The sequence below is a fragment of the Meleagris gallopavo genome, chromosome 1 (genome assembly GCF_905368555.1).
Source record: "Meleagris gallopavo chromosome 1, MGAL_WU_HG_1.1, whole genome shotgun sequence".
Lineage (NCBI taxonomy): Eukaryota > Metazoa > Chordata > Aves > Galliformes > Phasianidae > Meleagris > Meleagris gallopavo.
This window is the reverse complement of record NC_139404.1, coordinates 59,187,417-59,207,173: the sequence shown is the minus strand read 5'-3', so window position 1 is coordinate 59,207,173 and position 19,757 is coordinate 59,187,417. Positions and strand designations below refer to the sequence as shown.

General features: G+C 41.9%; 1 protein-coding gene across 16 annotated transcripts in view; it reads right to left on the bottom strand.

The window, feature by feature from the left end:
- The window catches only part of LOC100542571 (uncharacterized), a 55,853-nt gene extending 39,830 nt beyond the window's left edge, over nucleotides 1-16,023 (bottom strand). For 2 of the 16 annotated variants that reach the window (XR_014884786.1, XR_014884791.1), the window contains exons 1-7: nucleotides 15,820-16,023; nucleotides 14,911-14,966; nucleotides 8,946-9,178; nucleotides 6,743-7,220; nucleotides 5,587-5,702; nucleotides 4,823-4,993; nucleotides 1,317-3,860 (exon numbers count right to left, since the gene is read on the bottom strand). The gene's annotated coding sequence lies outside the window, so the exon portion shown is untranslated. The remainder of the gene's footprint in view (nucleotides 1-1,316; nucleotides 3,861-4,822; nucleotides 4,994-5,586; nucleotides 5,703-6,742; nucleotides 7,221-8,945; nucleotides 9,179-14,910; nucleotides 14,967-15,819) is intronic. The other 14 variants (XR_014884784.1, XR_014884789.1, XR_014884795.1 and 11 more) reach the window with 11 other exon arrangements.
- Nucleotides 16,024-19,757: the final 3,734 nt, after the last annotated feature.

Sequence of the window (19,757 nt, the reverse complement as noted above, 5' to 3'; positions counted from 1 at the left end):
TGTTTTCATACCCCATCTCTGTCTAGATCTCATTCCTTCACTGCTTATTGCTCTCCCAGTTTCTTTCCCCCAGGTCCTGCTCTGAGCTACATGTATTAGCCAGAAAAATAACTTCTCTCAGCTTTATCCAAGCACTGCATTTAGTTGTATAAAACCTAAGCTCTGTACTGCAACAAGATATTCCTTTAACAAGAATCTGGGCATTTTAGGCAAAATAGAAGTTTTTTCCTTTTGCTTTCCTCAAGTACATTACTTTGTGACCAGTGCAGAGGTGCGTACCATTAGTGCTGTGCACATGGACAGCAGTGTTGGGCTGCAGAACTGCTCCCTTGGGACATGTTTGCTTAATTTTGGCTCATTAATTTGGATGATCATAGTACAGCTGAGACACATAGAATAGGTGATCATTGCTATTCTCCTGACCACATACAGCTTATACTTACACCCTAAAGTCACAGGGAAGCCTGCTCAGAAGAGTTTGCTTCAAAACCTGTGGAGAATAGCAGAAGCATTCCTAATCCTTATGCTGCATTTTAGTCAGATAGGAAGCAAACTGTCCCAAAGGCTAGCTGCCCATTTGCGTGGTAAATGATAAGTTTTTGCAGCTTCAGGAGTGCCAGATTGCTTCTGGAAGGAAATCCACTTAAGACATAGTACACATGCACAGCTTCACAGTTCATCTGAATACTGAGTAAGGAAAATGAAAATCCTTTTCAGTCTAAAGTACTCCATCGTTTCACTGGGGGAGCCCGAAGTTCACAAGTAACATTTGCTGCCAGCAATGTTCATGTTCCAGGACTTAGAACCTAACATCATGGGGACAGTTTGGGGAGTCCCAGTTGGGGTACCACTGCTTTCTGTGCTGACAGAACTTGGACTTCCATTTCCAAAGGTTTGCTGCTGTTATGATTAACACAGAGTCCAGAGGTGGGTCAGTCACTCATCTTCTCAGGAATCAGAACCCAACATGGACTGAACTTATATCAAAGCTACAAATTTGGGCTGTATTATAGCTTAGATGAAACATTCAAGACCAAGACACCATGGGTGTCTATGTATAACAAAGTTGAAGATTTAACAATATCAAGTGGTGCCACAGCTTTACAAGGGCTATTAAATACACAGTGGAAGCCACAGGCACCATGGGTGCCAGCAGCTTTGGCAGGCAGATGACAAGCTCTTACATGACTGCCTGCACACGAATTACCAGTTGCACACCAAAACCTATCTTACTGCCACCACTGCCTACACTAGCACCATGCTACTGTTGGAAAGCTCTGGTTGTACGTAAGACATGTGGGAAACACCAAGCTTACCTATTTTTTGCCAGAACTGATAAGATGGCTTAGAGCTTGTACAGTTCCTCATGCTAACAAGCCCTCAGCGTTTTGGGGTGAGAGGACATTATCCACCTGATTTTGCAATGTGCAGCTGTCAGAACTCATTTTTCCATCAGTCAGAAAGCCTCCACAGAACTACTGATCCTTGTACTACAGGTTGGCCAGCCAGGTCCAGGACATCAGAGCTGCTCAGTCGCACTCCAGCTTCCCACACAGCTTCCCCAGTTCTGCACTCATTTCAGGCTCCAGCACACGGAATGGATCCACTACTGGAAATGTGCATTCTCTAGAATTATTTCCATACTGTTAGCATTTATTTTTTTCAAAAATAAAGAAAATAGAGTGAACTGGTGTGCTTCAACACTAAACTAATAACAGACTTGTTCTCAATAGATACACCCAAAGGTTTTGAAACAGCCTTCTGGTGGGATTGACATGTCTGTGTTGGAGAGTTGGAAGCATTTTTCTCTTCAAAAGAATAGAAGATATCCATATATTCTGTACTAAAAAATAAGGACGTGAGCTAATACCAATTTAGGAAGGACTTGAACCTTGACATCTTAGATATGTAGAGGTTGACCATTATGTTGTGTGTAAGTGGTTCTCCTACATGCTTTTCAGAAAGTGACATTTCTTAGGTAAGAAGCATTCCTTGATTTATTTATTAATTTTAAGTCAAAGTTGTTATTTTTGAATCATTTCCCTAATACTAAGTTTCCATTTCCCAAAATTAGTTCGTTAGATGTTCTCAACCAGCTCCAGTAACAGCAAATTAAACAGGGCATAAATAACTGCAATCCCACCATCATCAGCTTTCAGTGCTCACAAGAAGCATTAGCATGAGAAAGGAAAGAAAACTGCAAGTGAGCAGTATTTACTTTCCTCAGATGTCAGTAATACAGAGGATGAGTCTAGACAAGAAAAAAAATGCTTAACAAAAAAAGTCCATGAACTACTTGAAATTGGCAGAGCTGGCTTGGAGAAACCTATAGAGAACTTTAAGGGTTGATGTATGACACATCCCCTATTCCCTTTCATTCACAGCGGGGCTTCTGGATCATGTGATGAGAGCTAAACTTTTATAACAGGCTCCTTTTATCCTTTTTCTGTGCCCCAGGAAAAGGCATGACCCTCTAGTAAGGGGAGCCAAGCTCTCAAGCAAATGTTAGCACAGATAGACTGAACTGTTTGGCTTTCTGCTTCCTGTTTATAAGCGTCCAGTTCCAGAGAATAGTTATTAATTAATCAGAGGTCATTTACAAGGTGAGACCAATTGTTCTTCCCAATATACATCTATCTTAAACTAGTTTTTTGGTTAGTCTTTTGCTTAGAGCAACAGTCATCCCTCAGGAACGTTTCTATATTTGGCTTAGTGATGGTGAGAACCGCAGAGATATGAGGACTACTGCCTAATGAGAAGTGCTTGGAGTGAGCAGTGAATTAACTTGCTACAGTTTTAGATACATGAGAGCAGAGAAGACTATCCTGACACTATCTTAGGGCAATAGCTTTAGGGGGAAAGCAGAAAAAATTACAAATTTACCTGCCTGTAATCTTCAATACTACTTTAGCAACAGGATTTCTTTGCAAAGCAGACAGGGAAAGATCCAGATCATTACTTACATTGGCTGCTGCCTTCCATCTCACTTTGTGTTGGCTGCTGACACAGCTCCTCAAGAAGGATTTTGAAGCCTCGTTATCCCACAGATTTATCAGTTTTGAAATGAAGGTAAGGAGCTGCTACTAAAGAACATGCTAAAAGATTTTTTTCTGGCCACATGAGTTTGCTGAAAATAAAATTCTGTAGTTGTAGTCATTGCCAAGTACAATTTGACACTCAGCACCTATACTTACTATTTCCAATGACATATTTTTAATCTAAAACATTCAATACTTGAAGATGCTAGTGATGCTAAGATGGCTGTGAGATCTTTCAAGAGATGTGTCTCCAGTGGCCTATGCAACGTCGCTTCCTACCCAGGATGTAGAAGTGGAGCCTTCAGTACTGGAGTACTGCAATGGCCAAATTGCTCCCATGCTCTATATGAATGTGTATCTCCTACTCCAGTGAGATTACTTCAACAAATAGCTCTCTAAATGTCTACGTATGTGGGAGGAGAAAGGATGGAGACAGTGAGAAAATCAGAAAAGCCATTTCAGTAAATATTTTGGTAACCAAAGATCCTGATATCTTTATGGCACAAGGCAGTTTTGGTATTCACAGCAGTACCTGCTCAAACTGCATTTCAGACAGCGAGATGAGAAACAAAGGGTGTAAAAAATGAACTGATGTAAGTATCCTCCTACATATCCATGATGATGGAAATCAGGATGGACTGAGTGCAGGTCACTTCCACCTAAGAGGCCCTTGATGACAAACCTTCTTTTCGTGTCTCTTGGGAAGCCTGTTGCCACTTGACTCTTGCCTGAGAGAGAGATATGGTCCATCATAAACACTAAATTCCAAATGCAGATCCTTGCATCCTTAGTTATAGTCTCTAATAGTCTTCAGTTTATGTCCTGGGCACAATCAAAACAATACAAAATAAAACAATCATATCACTTGCTTAAACCTTTTTCTGCATGAATTTCCTTAAGCAGGCCTGTTGATACTGGAGAAAGCCTAGACTGTAATGCTAGATTTAAGTTCTGTTGGTTGAAATGAAGTTTGCTTGGCTTCTAAGCACAAGTTATACATGGAGTTTACACAGATGTGATCAACTAGAAAAAGGGTTACAGACTTGAAAACAACTTGAACTCTGAAGAGTTCAGACTGTGAGAGCATTGGTTTGCTAGAGCAGAATGGAATGGGACATATAAGTCAACACCTAAGCTAATACCTCCTTTCTACAAGTTTGTAGTAGAGAATGAGCACAAGATTTCAATCACTACTTATGCATTTAATCATTAGCACTCAAAAATACTACTAGACCTTTAATTCTTAATGATCATTTCTCTCAAAAGCAGGTAGATCTGACACGCTAAATACTTTATACATCATCTAATGTGAAAAAAAAAAATAAAAAATAGCATGAAATAGAGGTTGCCTGCAAAATAGGGCAGGCTGTAATGTAAGCCTTTCTCCCTTTCCTCAAGTCCTATGAAGCAGAACCTCCAAAAATGTGGTGTTATAAAATATTTCCCTTTCTGAAAGTGTCTTAGTATCAAACTCTTGGTGCCATTCAGGTTTGAATTCGTGCACTGGACTACAGCACAAGTCTACAAGATAGTTGCCATGCTACACATTCAGGCCTGGGAAAAGCAGCCTAGACAGACTTGCATTGTTCCCAGGCACAGAACTGCCATGATTATGATTTCACATTCAATACATTTGATTGCAACAGCATTCCTGGGAAGGGAAAGATACCGAGCCAGGAGCTCCAAGTATTATCAGAAATCTCTCCTGGAGCATGGAAACATGCCATGTAGAAATCCCCATTTGTCTGCAAAGAAACTTAGAACAGTTCCACTGTTTCACCTACCCGAGCATTAAGGTAAGCACTCTCTCACATATTAACTCTTTGGTTAGTCCAAATCCTTCATACACCATCAGCTGGTCATGACAATTAGACAGATTTCTTTCAGTTCATAAGTCCAGGACTTCAACTCAAAGAATGGATTTTAATGGGGCTATAACTCTCCAGTGGCAGCTGCTGCAGAAAGCAAAGAACAAAGTCACAATGCTGGCACATTTTACAATTGGCTCTTATTTCCTAGGGATAGCTATCAAAATGTGAGCCAAGGGAAAATGGGATTGTAATGCCCATTAAAAAGAAAAAGTCAAAGACAGGATACTGGTCTGAATCTATTTCAGGCATATTATTCGTTATTTCTGAAGTTAAGCTTTCAAACAGTTCAGAAGTTTGTGCTATTGCCCAGTGAATGGAAAATTATCTCTTATCCTAACTAAGCCTAATAAAGGAGGTAGAAAAGGAAATAGATGAAAGTGCCAAAAGATTTTTAGTAGCACAGTTAAACACTGCCATTTTTAACCCCTCAGTTGTGCCACATTCAGGAGTCTAACAGGTTTTATGATGACAACTTTGCCCAGAGACAACAGATTTGTCTGATGTTTTCTGGAGAGAAGGTATTGGTAACCCCAGTTTTCCTGACAGTTTTTGAGGAACTTGACCGGTTTGGGTTTTTTTTAACATGCGCTGTAATACCTATAGATTCATCCAAAGACATCTCAGTATTTGCAGATTTTAATGCCGGAATTCTGAAGAGTCTGAATGTGGGTACTCACCTGGTGGTGTTTCTGCATCTCATCTCGTTACCAAGATATCCCATCTTTCCTTCTCAGACTTTAAGGGTGTCATCCTTATATTGCGACAGCTCTGAACTCATCTCCTTGGGATTTTTCTGGATATTGTCAAGTCATAGCGGAATAAGAAAGTAAAGTATGAAATTCATCTTCAATACTAGGTTTTACAAGGGCTTTCACAATGGACTAGGACAATTCTCACATGATCTGATGTGCTCAAGTAGAGGATGAGCCAATCGTGAAAGCTACGTTCCTTTTCCACTAGGCCAGATCTTGTTCATCATAATCTCATAAAACTCAGTTTCATTTCAGCCTCATTTAAAGCTTCAGCATTTTGCGTATCAGCCAGTTTTACCAAGCTGAAGCTTAAGAGAGTTCTGCTTTTATACATGTTTGGAGAATATCTATATGGAAAGCCTCCAGAATGCCCATAAAAATATCTTGTAAATGAGGACATTCTTGAAGCTTCAATCAAAATCAAACAGCTCAGTTCATCTTCTGTAGAGGGAAGCAGTGTACAGCTTGACTGTACCTTGGACTTTGAGCATCAAGTAAGTTTAGCCTATGGTTTTTTTCTGGAGAAGGCTCTGGGGAGACCTTATAGCTCTCTTCAATGACTTGAAAGGAGATTGTAGTGAGGAGCGAGTTGGCTTCTCCTCCCAAGTATTAGCTATAGTACTAGAGAAAATGGCTTTAAGTTGCACCAGGGGAGATTCAGGTTGGATATTAGGAAAGATTTCTTCTCAGAAAGAATGATAATGCAATGGAACAGGCTTCCCAGGGTGGTACTGGAGTTACTGTCCATGGAAGAATTGTGTAAATGTGGCACTGAGGGTTTTAGTGATATGATGGTGGTGGGTTGATGATTGGAGTAGATCTTAGTGGACTTTTCCAACCTTAGTGATTCTATCATTTAAGAAGCATTTAATTCTATCATTTAAGAAATAGCATGGCTGATGGAACAAAGCAACACTTTCACCACAGGCCTAAAACTCTGGAGAAACCACAGGAGACCTCGGGGTACTTCACAGCACAGCTAGAAGCAAATCCAAGCACAACACATTTGAGACATCTCATATGTAGGCAAATCTCATACAAGTTACTCTATGGAAAGGCAGAAAAGGGGGCAACTACTCACATTTTAGAGACGCTCAATGCCAGTAATGCAGCAGCAATGGGATCAAGTCCTGATAAGGCAGCAAGCAAAGCCTCCATCTCTTCTCCTGCAAGAACTGTCCTACTGCTGGCCAGCAGGAATTTGTGCAGTTCATTGCTTACCATCAACTGCCTGAAGTCTGCCTAGAAGTGTAGACATTTTGTCTATTCTGAAAAATTGCTGAACTACTTAAAAATTAATAAATTGAAAATGAGATGGGATAGAGAATTGTCATTATTCCACCTCCATTGTTAAGTATTTCCAATTGTAAAGCAGACTAAAATATTTTGGGATTTTCTTTTTTGGATCTCTGAATTTTCCAACTTCTTTCTCCCCCATCATACCGTCATCCTAAAATTTGACATGTCAGCATGAAAGACCAAATCTATGTTTTAGATTTCTCAGTAGAAGCTATTTGGTTTAGAGGCAGGCATGCACTGACTTCTGTTGCTCATTGGTTCTGGAGGAGTGGAGAAAAAAAATAAGATGCTGTTTCAGTATGTTGGCATATAAATAGACATAGGAATCTAGTTTAATATACCCAGCCTTGAAAAACTGCCAGCCATAACAAATGCTATTACATAGCAGTGAGTCTGTGTGCTGGAGGATGCTCTAGGGAGACATCTATTAGACTCCTGTTAAGGGAAAAGTTTGACTGATGGCCCCATTTCTGATAGCATTTTCCTCTGTCCTGCATATAAATAGTTGTAATAGTTAAACTGCTATTCTCAGCTGTAATAGGCTGAGAATTTTAGAGATTTTTTGTGTGCTTTTATAAATGAGCTCTCAGAGGAAGATAGCTGTGGAGTGCACTAAGTACTCCTTAGCACATCCTCTCTCTTATCTGTCCTTTCCCTTCTACTTCAGAGTTCCCTGACATGCTACATTTAGAACTTTTTACTTATCACTGGTGTGATGTAAGACAACAAGGGTCTATACAGAATATCATCTAAAGACTTCCTCCAGAGGCATTACTTCATTCTGAAAATATATGGAGAGTGAAAGCTCCATACACTGGAATTCACCCAAAGAGTTCCTAAAGGCTGATGGTGGATTTCTCCACCACCCTTCATCTGGATGTCAGTGTGGATCCTTCTGTATAATTCATTTCTAACTTCCATAATCACAATAAAAGTTTGACTTATATAAGGCAGAATAAATTAAGGGAAGAGGTTGAGGGGGAGGGAAAGAAAAACTCACTAAAGAGCTGGGAGAAGGAACATCATCTCAAATCAGCACACCCAAAATAACCTCTGCAAGATCTAGCCTTCATGAGTTTTCCCTCTGTTCCTTTCCCATTACTTTCCCCTCCTGATCTACATTTTGTATCAACAGTTTCCAACTAAACCCTTTTGCTTTCAAGTTGATGTGCGATACTTCCTTTTGATATCCCTATTCCTTATGTTGCAAAAATTAGTAGCTAAACATTCCTTCGTAACCTTCCTGTGCCCTTTATGGCAGTCCATAAAGCCACTGCCTTTCTCCTCAATTACTTTTTCCAGCCTGTTGAATCTTTCTCCTTGTAGTCTCTCCCTACAGAGCGCTAGACTTACCCCTGGATACCCATCATGCTTGCCTGTACTTCTAGATAATTTTGATCCTTCTCCCCAGACCTAAAGCTTTAGTATCATTCATTGCTTCTTCCTATATGCATTCTGTCACAGAAGCTGTGGGTGCCCCATCCCTGGAGGCACTCAGAGCCAGGTTGGATGTGACCCTGGGCAGCCTGATCTGCTGGGTGGCAGCCCTGCCCATGGCAGGGGGTTGGAACTTGATGATTTCTGAGGTCCCCTCCAACCCAACCCATTCTAGGATTCTATGCTACTGCCATGACATTTCAGTTTATTATCTCACAGATTTTGCAGCGCATGGAGAAAAGGGGATTAACTTTAAATTGGGAGTTGCCACTACCACAGTGTCACAAATTTCTTTCATTACAACTTGCCCAAATACATTGCTATACAGTTTGTTTTATCATTCCCTAGTGGATTGATAGGCAGCTCTCCTACAGGGTCAATGCAGCACACACACATTGTTTAAGAGCTTCAGCCAAGTTTACAACTCAGGCTTTGGAGCTAAAGCCTCTACCACACATCAGAGTCATGCAATCAGAGATGAAAACCCATTCTGAAATTGGCCCAAATGAAACTGAGAAATTTCTAGGACTGAGTGTCCTCAGTCGTACCATTTGTTGTTAGCTAGCGCTTTTCTTCCTCTTCAACTCTCTTCGTAAATCCCTAGAAATTGCTCTTGGCAGCCTGGTGTTGTTACTGACAGATGTTTTACTATAATCTTCACCTTATTCTTCAGAGATGTTCCGAGTAACCAAGCACTCTGTGCTTCCCACATATCCTGATGATGAGGAAGGAACAGAGATAACCTCCTGAGGCTCTTCTAGCTTCATTTCTGCCACACATTCTGTGGATGAACGCACACTTCAGCAATAAAAGCATCAAGAAGAAACAGTCAGTTTTATATGAAACCTGCCACTTCTACCTGTGATTGAAAATAGTCTAACAGGTCAATAAATGCAGTAGGAAATGGTTTTTTAGTGAGGTAAATATGCATGCACACGTACACTTGGAAACCAGTTCCTTCCTCTCTATCCCCTCAGATATAATCACAGAATCACAAAATCATTAAGGTTGGAAAAGACCTCTAAGATCATCTAGTCCAACCATAATATTCATAATTATCATATATTGATATTTCCAGTAAGTCCAATATCATGGGCAAAAGCACAGCTACTACAGACACGGGAAAGGCAGACACAAACAAAAGGCATAGGATTAAGATCCATTCATTTTGGTCAGTGTATATATAAAAATAACCTGCCTATCTACACAATTTGATAATTTCTTACATTTCTGCATGCAGACTGCGGAGGGTCATGAGGTAGTCCTGTTGCCTTAGCCTCAGAGACTCAGGGAGCAGACACAAGGTGGGCAACAAAGGGTTGAGACTCCAGGTCACAGAGGAAAGCTGACTTGCTTGCAAATTAGTGTTGAGCTGTTTTATAAATCTGATATCTGTTTATCTGTTTTTCAGGTACAGGTTGGTCAAGGGCCTACTCTATCCCAATTCAGTGTTCACTCAGTGCTTAGGAAGAAGCATAATTTCTTTTTTTCCCTTAATCTTGCTACCAACCTTTGATAAGAATTATAAAAACTTACATTTTGGTCTGTGCATTCTCCAGTTCTCCAGAAACACAGCAGGAGAGCAGGATTAGCCTGCAGCTACACACACACACAGTGCAGTTAGGCTCAACACTTGTTAAATAAGAGACCAGCTCAACAGGGAAATATTTGGAAGCATCTCAGTAGTTATAATAGGGCAGGATGAAAGAAAACAAGATCACTAATGAGAACGCTATGTCCCTTTAGTGCAAGTAGAATAGGGTTGTTCGCCTCCCAAGGCAGCAATTTTTGAAGTCATGCCCTCTATAGAACAGCTTTAATTCTGTTTAAGCTTGATTTCTTCTACACCAACATTTATGAGCTTTATGCTCAGAGCAGATGCATACAACACACCGTGTCTCTGTGTTCCTGCATGGGATACTAACAGCACCAACAGGGAGAGGGAAAGCAAAAGACTGAGCACCTCAGGTTGAAAACTGATGAGCTAATCGTACAGCTTTGCACAAGAGCAAGACAAGGGCTCCTGTCTGTAAGCAGCACTGCTGGAGGATGCAGTCCTTGTGATTCCAGTGGGCAATGGCAGCATGAGTGTGCATGCAGCCATCTGGAAGGTAGAGGCTATAGGGGTGAACCATAGGAACTTGTCTCTAAGCTAGTTTTTAAATTGTTTTGCATTCAGAGTAAGCCCCACATTCAGGTCATGGCAGCACCATGGACTTGCCATGACTTTGAGCTCTCCCAGCGACAAGCAGTGTATTTGAGACAAGCTTGCTTCAGGGCACACAGGAACCTCATATGAATTTCCAGCTAACCAGAACTGGAGCTGCTGGGCTGATGCAAGGAAAGCAATCGCACCTCCTGTTGCTTTTCACTTCAGGGAGCCTATTTTTATCTCAGTAGTGTGATGTTTTGCAGCACTAGCAAGGATGCCAATGAGAAGAGCAAAGCACACACTGCATGCCAACACCCTGGCTATAGCACAAGTCCTCAAACTGGTAGCACCTCCCCTCCAGAACATACTATTTTTTGAAGCTGTGAGTAATAATACTCTCTGATTTGTTGCCAGAGCCACTGGCACCCAGTAACTTGAAGGTGCCTCAAGCCTTTCCTCCAGCACTGTCACAGCATCAGATGCAGAGAAAATCAAAAGCGTTATTGGTGGTAGGAGGCATCAGTAGGCTGTTTGTTGTACTTAAAAAGCAACAACAAGGTGATAGAGCTCCTCACACAAGATGGGTGCTCTGGTACATGCATATGAGTGTATGTAGTCATCTTTACCCAGAGAGACTCAGTCTAAAACACAGAAGATGTGTCTCAGGAGAATCACACAGAGCTGCTCCCCAGATTGAACAGCTCCACCACCTTCTGCAGACAATGTGCTGTGGCCTCTTGCCCTCAGCCACCCCCAGAGCCGCGCAGTTATTGTGTGTGGATGCCTCTTACTGTAGCTTTGCGGACAGCTTATCTGGCTGCTCCTTTGCCAAGGTCCCAGGTGCAGTGCTGCTTCCCCATGGCATGCTCCATCATGGCAGCATCAGAGGACAGGCACAGAGTACTCCATTTAATATACAGCTCAGTAACTGTTATCGTAGCCAAGCACTTCTTGCAATAAGAAGCAAATATGCTTGTATGAATGTCGGATAAATGAGTCAGTGGTCAGCATCCAGCTCAAAGAGCCCTCAGGGCTCTGAACATTTTGTACAAAACCATATGCAAAAGCTATACGCAATGCTAAAGCATCTATCTCCAAGATTTATAGTTACAGAGCTGAGCAGTCTCCTATATGAACTGCCTGACCTCCAGTAAATCCACAAAAGTCATTACAGTCTATGGAGCACCAAGGTTCAGCAGCCAGTTGTGTCAAATCCCAGGGGATGGAAGCTCTCCAGCCAGCTCCCAGCTTACCTCTGGGAATGGTCTGGCTGTCGTTCATGTGACAGTTTTTAACTCAGTTTTGGTTGTTTTGGTGACTGATTTTAACTCAGAAGAGAGTTCTCCCCTAGTCAGCACCTGTACTAACATTTCTCATAGGTCTACGTGGGACTATGAATGGCATATGAGGGAGAGATACAGGCGGCTGCAGCACAGAGCAGGAGTCTAACTTCTCATCTGACCCGAGAGTGGAGCATTATCCACACTTTCCTTAACATACACTTTAATTTCCTGTTCATAACTACAGCACACTACAGGGGGAAAAAAAAAAGAAGAAAAAAAAAGAAAAAAAGAGTTAAGTCTTCCATTTTCTGTAATATAATAAAACACAAGGAGGATAGAAACACGAAAACTGTCCAGGATTAGATGTCTCCCAAGAAAAGTTGTGGGACAGTCCCAACTATTCACCAAGTGGAGAATTACATTCTTGGCTGTATGTGTGCACAGACAGGGAAGGAGGAGGGACAGAGCCTTGAAAGATGAATGTTTTGCATCAGCAGTTTCCCAGTGCAGCTACCTTGAGCCAAAGGCCAGAGTGAAACATTTCTCTAGAATGACAAACCCATTTATTTAACACAGAGGGGAGGGAACTTGAAGCTATCTGATGGCTCTTTGAAGTCTCATGAATCGTGTCAGATTAAATGTGGTGGAGGAGCTGATTTTTCCATTTGCCAACAAAACTATAAAGCCATGTTCATCTTGACCTAAGGAGGAAAGAAACTGCTGGGAAAGAGGAGCAGAGTGGGTTGGGGCAGGAAAGTGGTATGACAGCACTGGGATCACATAAAGCACTTTACGAAGGTTTGATCTCCTCATTTCTGTTGCGAGAGAGCACCCAGTTTGAGAACAGGGGCCTCTGTATTTGTAAGAAATTTCCCACTTTCATGAAATAAGTCCTTATTCACCAATGCATATTATAAATTATGGTTTCTCTTACTTTCTCTGGAGAAATTTATCCCACAGACTTGAACATCTAGATATTTACATCCACAAGTTCAGTTTAGTGCTGTCCCAGACTGCCCTGTCTATCAAAGCATGGGTCTGGCAGGAATTTTCAGCAGCAGCTGGTTTTACTGAGAAAGGTATTTGTCCAAATGTAGTATTCCATTTAAGAGACAGAAGTGTTAAATACAAGACTTATGCTTCTGAAACTCTCATTCCAATTTCTACTAGACTTTATCTTTTTTTAAAGGGGAAAGCCATGAGGAAGAGAAAGAAAAAGGGACTTTCTGCTGGAAATCACTGAAGCCTCCTGGATTTTGCTTTCTTCAAATCTACCAGACAAAACCTCAACATGTTTGGAATATTTTCCACAAAGGGGCTATAGTCAAGGGGCCACCAGAACCACTATAGGAACCAAGAGACACTTGCAGTTACCTCATCTGGCCTCTGCATTGCTGTACCTGAGAGGAGAGTTGTCACAGCTCAGATTTGCCGAAGAAATCCTCTGTGCAAGAACAGGGCACAGCTAATGGTGAAACTCAACCTAGATCTGGAACCAAGAGACTGATTTGAAGGTTTGCTTATGAGTATGGATGAAGACTGAGCACGGGTTGAAAATCAAAAGGCACTAGTCAATCATGTTTTATTGTACATATGAAATAGCACCCTACCATAAGATTGTGATGCTGAGCAGAACCTGCATTCTAGCTTGACAGCACCTCGATAAAAATTACTTTGCCTTTCATTTACTCAGCTGTTCTTACCAGCTTGCTTCATGATTTCACAGAGAGTAGTCTTGGACACTGCTGTAATATAAGCCTTATAAAAACAATTCAAGTCTTCACAGATTATCTTGAAGAGCATGCCTTGAAAAAGGTTCCAAGCCAGCTACAATTAGGAAATATTTATTTCACTAGGAAGAGATAGGACTCAATGTGCAAGTGAAGAACATTCTCTTCTCCACAGGCACTATGGATATTATTGTCCAGAGAAACAATACTACAATTCATGATCTCACTTCCCAGCATCACCACACATTGCATCTGCAGTACAGATTGACCGCTCATGTAAGCAGTGTCCATTTCAGGGACAGCAGGTTGTTGGAGTTTTAGCTGTCATTTGCTACTTGCCGTTCTCTGTCCTGGCCAGCTCCTTCCCCCAGGAGACCTACCAATGCTTGTATGCAGACACCTTCAGGAGCACTCCCCTCTAGCTGCTGAAATTGCTTAGCTCAGCTCCCACCAGCTGAGGAATAATTCTAGGTTAAGTCTGGGCACAAGAATAAAATGAGATGGAAGTATATATTCTGTTAATAATGAGCAACATGCAAAAATCAGAAGACCATCCTTCTTCCATCCAGATGCAGTGCAGAGGGAAGACCATGTCTCAGGGCTGTTGCAGTGGCATACTGCAGTGGGACATCCAGCTGCATCAGGGCAATGTCAGAGTTATAGCTCTGTCAAATGGAGAGGCAGCACACTGGAGGGTCAGGGCAAAGAAGAGACAAGTTGCCCTATAAGTGCATCCTGAACACATACCTATGATGGAGGAGGGCAAAACTCCAAAGAATGACCAAACTCATTAAAAAGAAACAAATAAGGTGCAAGGACTTCAAATGGAAATCCCTCACTTTTCAGTTGAGAATATTGCCAGGACACATTATTTAGATTTCCTGAGCCTACAGTGATGGTTGACTGTAGCACTGTGCAAATACAAGCTAATAAGCTGTGCAAATACAAACCAATAATTTTTTTAGAGTGAGTCACCTCTTTTCCACATGTATTTCTTCCTCCTCCCCATTAGAAGAGAAAAGAAAGTCAGCAACCTTTTTATAGACAGATATATTGCTCAGCACCAAGAGAGTGAGATATCGAGGGCACTCAGTCATATACCAGATTTTTAAGTCTTTACCACAAGTAATAAGAACCAGGTATAAAATACACTTCCATAAGCTGTAAGTTACCTCAGTGAGACCAAGTTACTGGACTTCCTTTCTCATTCCTGAAGCTGTGCTACCCACCAGTCATTTTGCCTTACTGCCAAGACAGTTTTCTTTGTGTACACAGATCTGTTTTGAGAAATATGGTAAGGACAAATGTATCACAGACAACATTTCTCATGTTCTTGCTTGTTTCTCACCTGTTCTGTTGAATCTCTCAGGGCTCTACCATGGACTGTGTCAGGGTTTCTTGGATCTGTATAATGAGAGCAAACATATTGGAGCTACTTATAGTCAATTGTTCAGCTTCCTTATTCAGCAGTCATACATCCCTTCTGGCTCTTCTCTAATTAGTCACTTATTCCCAGGACTGCCGAGCAAGAGCTTCTCACCACAACAAATGCATTGCATCAGTTCTGGCTCTGTTACAGCTCTGATCACAGATAGTCCAATTAACTTTAACAGATCTCAGAGGCAAGACAAAGTCGTTGCTATCTCCCAAAACACTGTTCACAGGAGGAAGGGCAGAAGGGAAGTTTCAGAGGTGTGAATACAATCTGTAGCTCTCTGGCTGCTTTCTCTCCAGCCCAGAGGAACACACAGCGTGAGGAGAGGAGCAGAGGCAACAGTTGGGCACACAGTGGGCAGCTGTCAGGATCCATATGGGGCTGATGACAACCCCGTCACACTGGTAGTCTCAAAGGAGGTTCAGAGCAGCATACTGCGGCCAGATGTGAGGAAAGGCCTACTCAGCCCTAGTTAACACCACTGGGGAAGGCCATAGATGTCTGCAAGATACATAAAAATGGCTGTGCTTTTGCAGGCAAGTTTCTTGTTTTTCTAGGTAACTTTACACAGTGGGTATAGGTAGGTCAAAGATGCAAAAAGACACCAAATTTGCCCTGTCTGGAAGTGGTGTAGGAAGGAAAAACAGACACTTGAAAGCTTGAATCTTAAGGAGTTTAGCAGTTGAGAGAGAAAACAAGGCTCAGGAACTGCAAGAAGTTCTCTCCTCCCCTCTACCTCTGTGGCCCCAAACTCAGCAGGAAGCGCATGCAGCCAGAATAAAGAGAGCATATCACATGCATATGGAATCAAAGATTGGTTACCTCATTACTTTTTGTTCAGGAAAATAGTGCACAAAAGGATTTGAGATCAACAAGAACCTGCCTCGCTGCAAAATCCATCTTACACACTGGGGGAAAGACTTTCAGACCTGCAAGAGAGAAAGTAACAGTTAGCTCTTAATCAGATTAATAGATCTCCAAAACACCCACTCAAAGAGAGATGTTATTCATCTCCCCAAGCAGCAGCTGGCACACAGACATGAAAATAGAAAGCAGTGACAGCAGACTAGGTCCGAGGTTCATGACTCTCTTCTATAACTAGATTTTCAAAGGGATTGTAGAATCATAGAATTATTTGAGTTGGAAGGGACCCTTAAAGGCCATCTGGTCTAACTTTTCTGCAGTGAACAGGGACACCCACAGGTAGATCAGGTTGCTCAGAGCCCCGTCCAGCTTGGCCTTGAGTATCTCCAGGGAGGGGCATCCGCCACCTCTCTGGGCAACCTGCTCCAGTGCCTCACCACCCTGATTGTAACATACTTCTTTATATTCAATCTAAATCTCCCCTCTTTTAGCTTGAAACCATTCCCGATTGTCCCGTCACCACAGACCCTGCTAAAGAGTGTGTCCTTTCTTACAGCCCTCCTTCAGAAACTGAAAGGCTGTGTTCAGGTCTCCTCGAAGCCTTCTCTTCTCCAGGCTGAACAACAGCCCCAGCTCTCAGCCTGTCCTTGTAAGAGAGGTGTTCCACCCTTTGGATCATTTTTGTGGTCCTCCTCTGGATGCACTCCAACAGGTCTACGTTTCTCCTGTAGAGGACTCCACATCTGGATGCAGTACTCCAAGTGAGGCATCACCACTGCAGAGCAGAGGGGCAGGATCACCTCCCTCACCTGCTGGCCACACTTCTTCTGATGCAGCCCAGGATATGGTTAGCTTTCTGGGCTGTGAGGGCACATTGCTGACTCATGCCCAGCTTGCCATCCACCAGTACTGCCAGGTTCTTTTCAACAGGGCTGTGCTCCATCCTTATCCCCCCCAGCTTGTACTGATAGTGGGAGTTATCAGAATAATAACATTAACAAGGCTGTTTGTTTCAGGTATTAGAATTTAGTCGTCTCATTTCCCTGAGAGACATAGGAAAAAAACAACCTTAAATCTTCTCATTTATTCAGGGCTGACAGGTCTGCCACAAGCAGCTACTCTGTTTTAAAATTATCTTGACATAATGCAGCAGGATTAGGTTAAAAAATAGGCTTGGCTATCTAAGAATAGATGCAAATGGTGCAGACATTTTTAGACACAGCAGGCATCTCTCTACTAACCTGAATGAATAAAAGTGAGATGGGCTCTGAATTCTCTGAAGCTGTTCTCCCCATCACATCCACACAAAATGCACCAGCATAGTATTTCCTGGACTCAGCACTGGTTTGGGAGCTGAGAATACACAGAGATTAGCTGCAGGAAGGAACAAGATGTATTTTTAAGATGAGAATTGATATCCCTTAAGCACTTGTGTTTTTAGCTAATCTAGGTTTCTAAAAAACACATACAACTTTTGGACTTGGTCACTTTTTGAAAAAGTTCTTGTTTTGTTGAGAAGAAAAAGTTGCATGACAATGGTAGTCAGTGACATCAGCAAGCAATAGCAGACAGAATTTATCTCCTGCAATCATATTACAGGCATACAAAAATAATCCCAGCTTTCTAATGGTGGAATTACAACAGATAGTGTGAATGCCTTCCGCTGCACAAAGAACCTTTGCTTAAGGACTATTTGCCATCATGTGGCTATTTGTGATGGTACCTGCAGAATTTCTCCTGAATGATCTACTTGTAAAGCTGATGTGCCTACAGCAATCTACTGGAGGTTTCTTCTTCCCTTGGAGGACACACCATTTTTGCACAGCATCTGGAATTCCCATCGCTGCAGCTGGGCAGGAAGCTTGTACTCTATTCCCAAGCAGCTTTCCTGTAAGAATGTGAATTTCCTACAGCAAAACTGAACTGGAAAGCATCGAGTGAAATGCTTTGGAATGCTGACATTCTCCCCTAGAAGATTACAAGTTTGATTTTGCCAGCCTTCTCCCCTCCTGTGTAAGTACACACTGATTTCCAATGGAAACCAGATTTCTTTTCAAGGGAGTTGTAATGTTAATATTCATTCAGCACTTGGTAAACATATGCAACTAAATTACCACTACAAAACAGATGGGGAAAAAATAGAAGCAATTTGCCAAAGATCATTTGTCACTGGTAAATACAGGACAGTTTGGGCCTCTTATCCAGCTTTTTTGGTATAAAGAAATGGACATCTCATCACCCTACTCTGTTTTTTTGGTTCACATATAGGCTTGTAAAGATGTAGCCAGAATTCAACTCAGTCTTCACTTCTGAGTGCCAGATTGCTTTTCACCTTAAAAATAGATATCAAGCTCTGCTAAAGTGAATGTTGTGCCCAGAAACTGTTTTTGAAAGAAGCTGTGGTGTTACAGCATGCTTTCTTTTTGTCCAAGCAGGAGGAACATCTGGAAATATGTATTCAAGAAAATTAAGAACATTTATTTTGCTAAAGATTGTTATGTTGATAAAACTGAAGCAGATATAAAGTGAAGAATTGAGAAAATATTTCCTTCTGAAAGCATTGGAAAGAGATGCCTCAGGTTAGCAATTTTTTTCATTAATGAAATCCAAATCAAATTAGCTGAATTCATAAAGAATTCACATCTACTGCAGTGGAATTAGACACTAATTGACAACTGTGCTTTTCCTCTGCCTTACTTTAAACATTTGTCTTCTTAATGAAACTCAGAGCGACGTTGCTCTTGCTCTCTCCTTTGATAGAGATGCAGAGCAGTAGTGTGCTCTGCAGCAGAACATGAGCATGGTCCTGTACAAAGCCTCTCAACACCATCCAGCAACATGGAAAAGCAAGGCCTCAACTAGGATGTGGGATCTCCTGTGCCAGTGGTACACTTGGCCATGATAGGCAAGATAGAAGTGCTTACACCACTCTTCCTGTGATATCACACTAACAGAACGTATTTTGGTGATGTGGCACCTGTTTCCACAGGGATTTCCATTTTGAAAGTATTAATACTCACCCAGCTGATTTTCATCTTCTTCATCACTGTAAACAGCAACTGAACTGTAAACGCAAGCTGGGCTAAGTTCAACTGCAAAGTTCTCAAACTTCAGCTGTAAAGAGAACAAGCAAGAGGGAATCATCAAGAGCAGAGTAGTGACTGAAGCTCTTACCCTTATTAATCATGGGCTAGAGAAAAGTCACTTTTAGGATTGCCAGCGTGGCTTTCCTTGGCAAGTGAGTCACATTTTGCATTAGAGCAGTCTGTGGGCAGTCTTGGCCTAATAGTGCGGACTGCTCTTCTATGCGAGGCTAAAGACAGCTGCAGAGGATGGATCCAGCCTAAGTCTCGCCTTAAGAGATTTCTCCTGTTATCTGTACTGGGACACTCCATGCCTTATATTTTAGAAGGGTATCCCCCGTGGAATGCTCTTTCAGGAGCTTTTCCTTTGTTTGATTTGGTTTTAATCCAGACCAAAAGATCTAACACTAACAGAGCAGTGGTAACCAAAAGAATAGGTTTTCATACCCTTGGGCATTCCTAGGTTTAACACTGTTTTTCCATCCCTTAACCAAGGCAGCAGGGGAGGAAACATGCTCCAAACAACATAAGATGACAATACAGAACAACGCCAGTTGGATGCTTGCTGCGCTCTAACAGAGATGTGCAGTAAAACTAAAGAGAGATGCTGGTACTGTGTGTGTGAACCATCACTACACTACCCACACACAAGAATAAACACCTTGGTATGGGGCTAAGGAACAGCCTGCGGTTATTAACACTGCCACAAGAAAAAAGCTGGCTGTTCACAACGTGGTTTCTACCTCTTCTTTAACTTCAAATGCTCTGGTTTTCAAGATAAAGCTATGTAGTGATGAGATTGATGCCACCAGA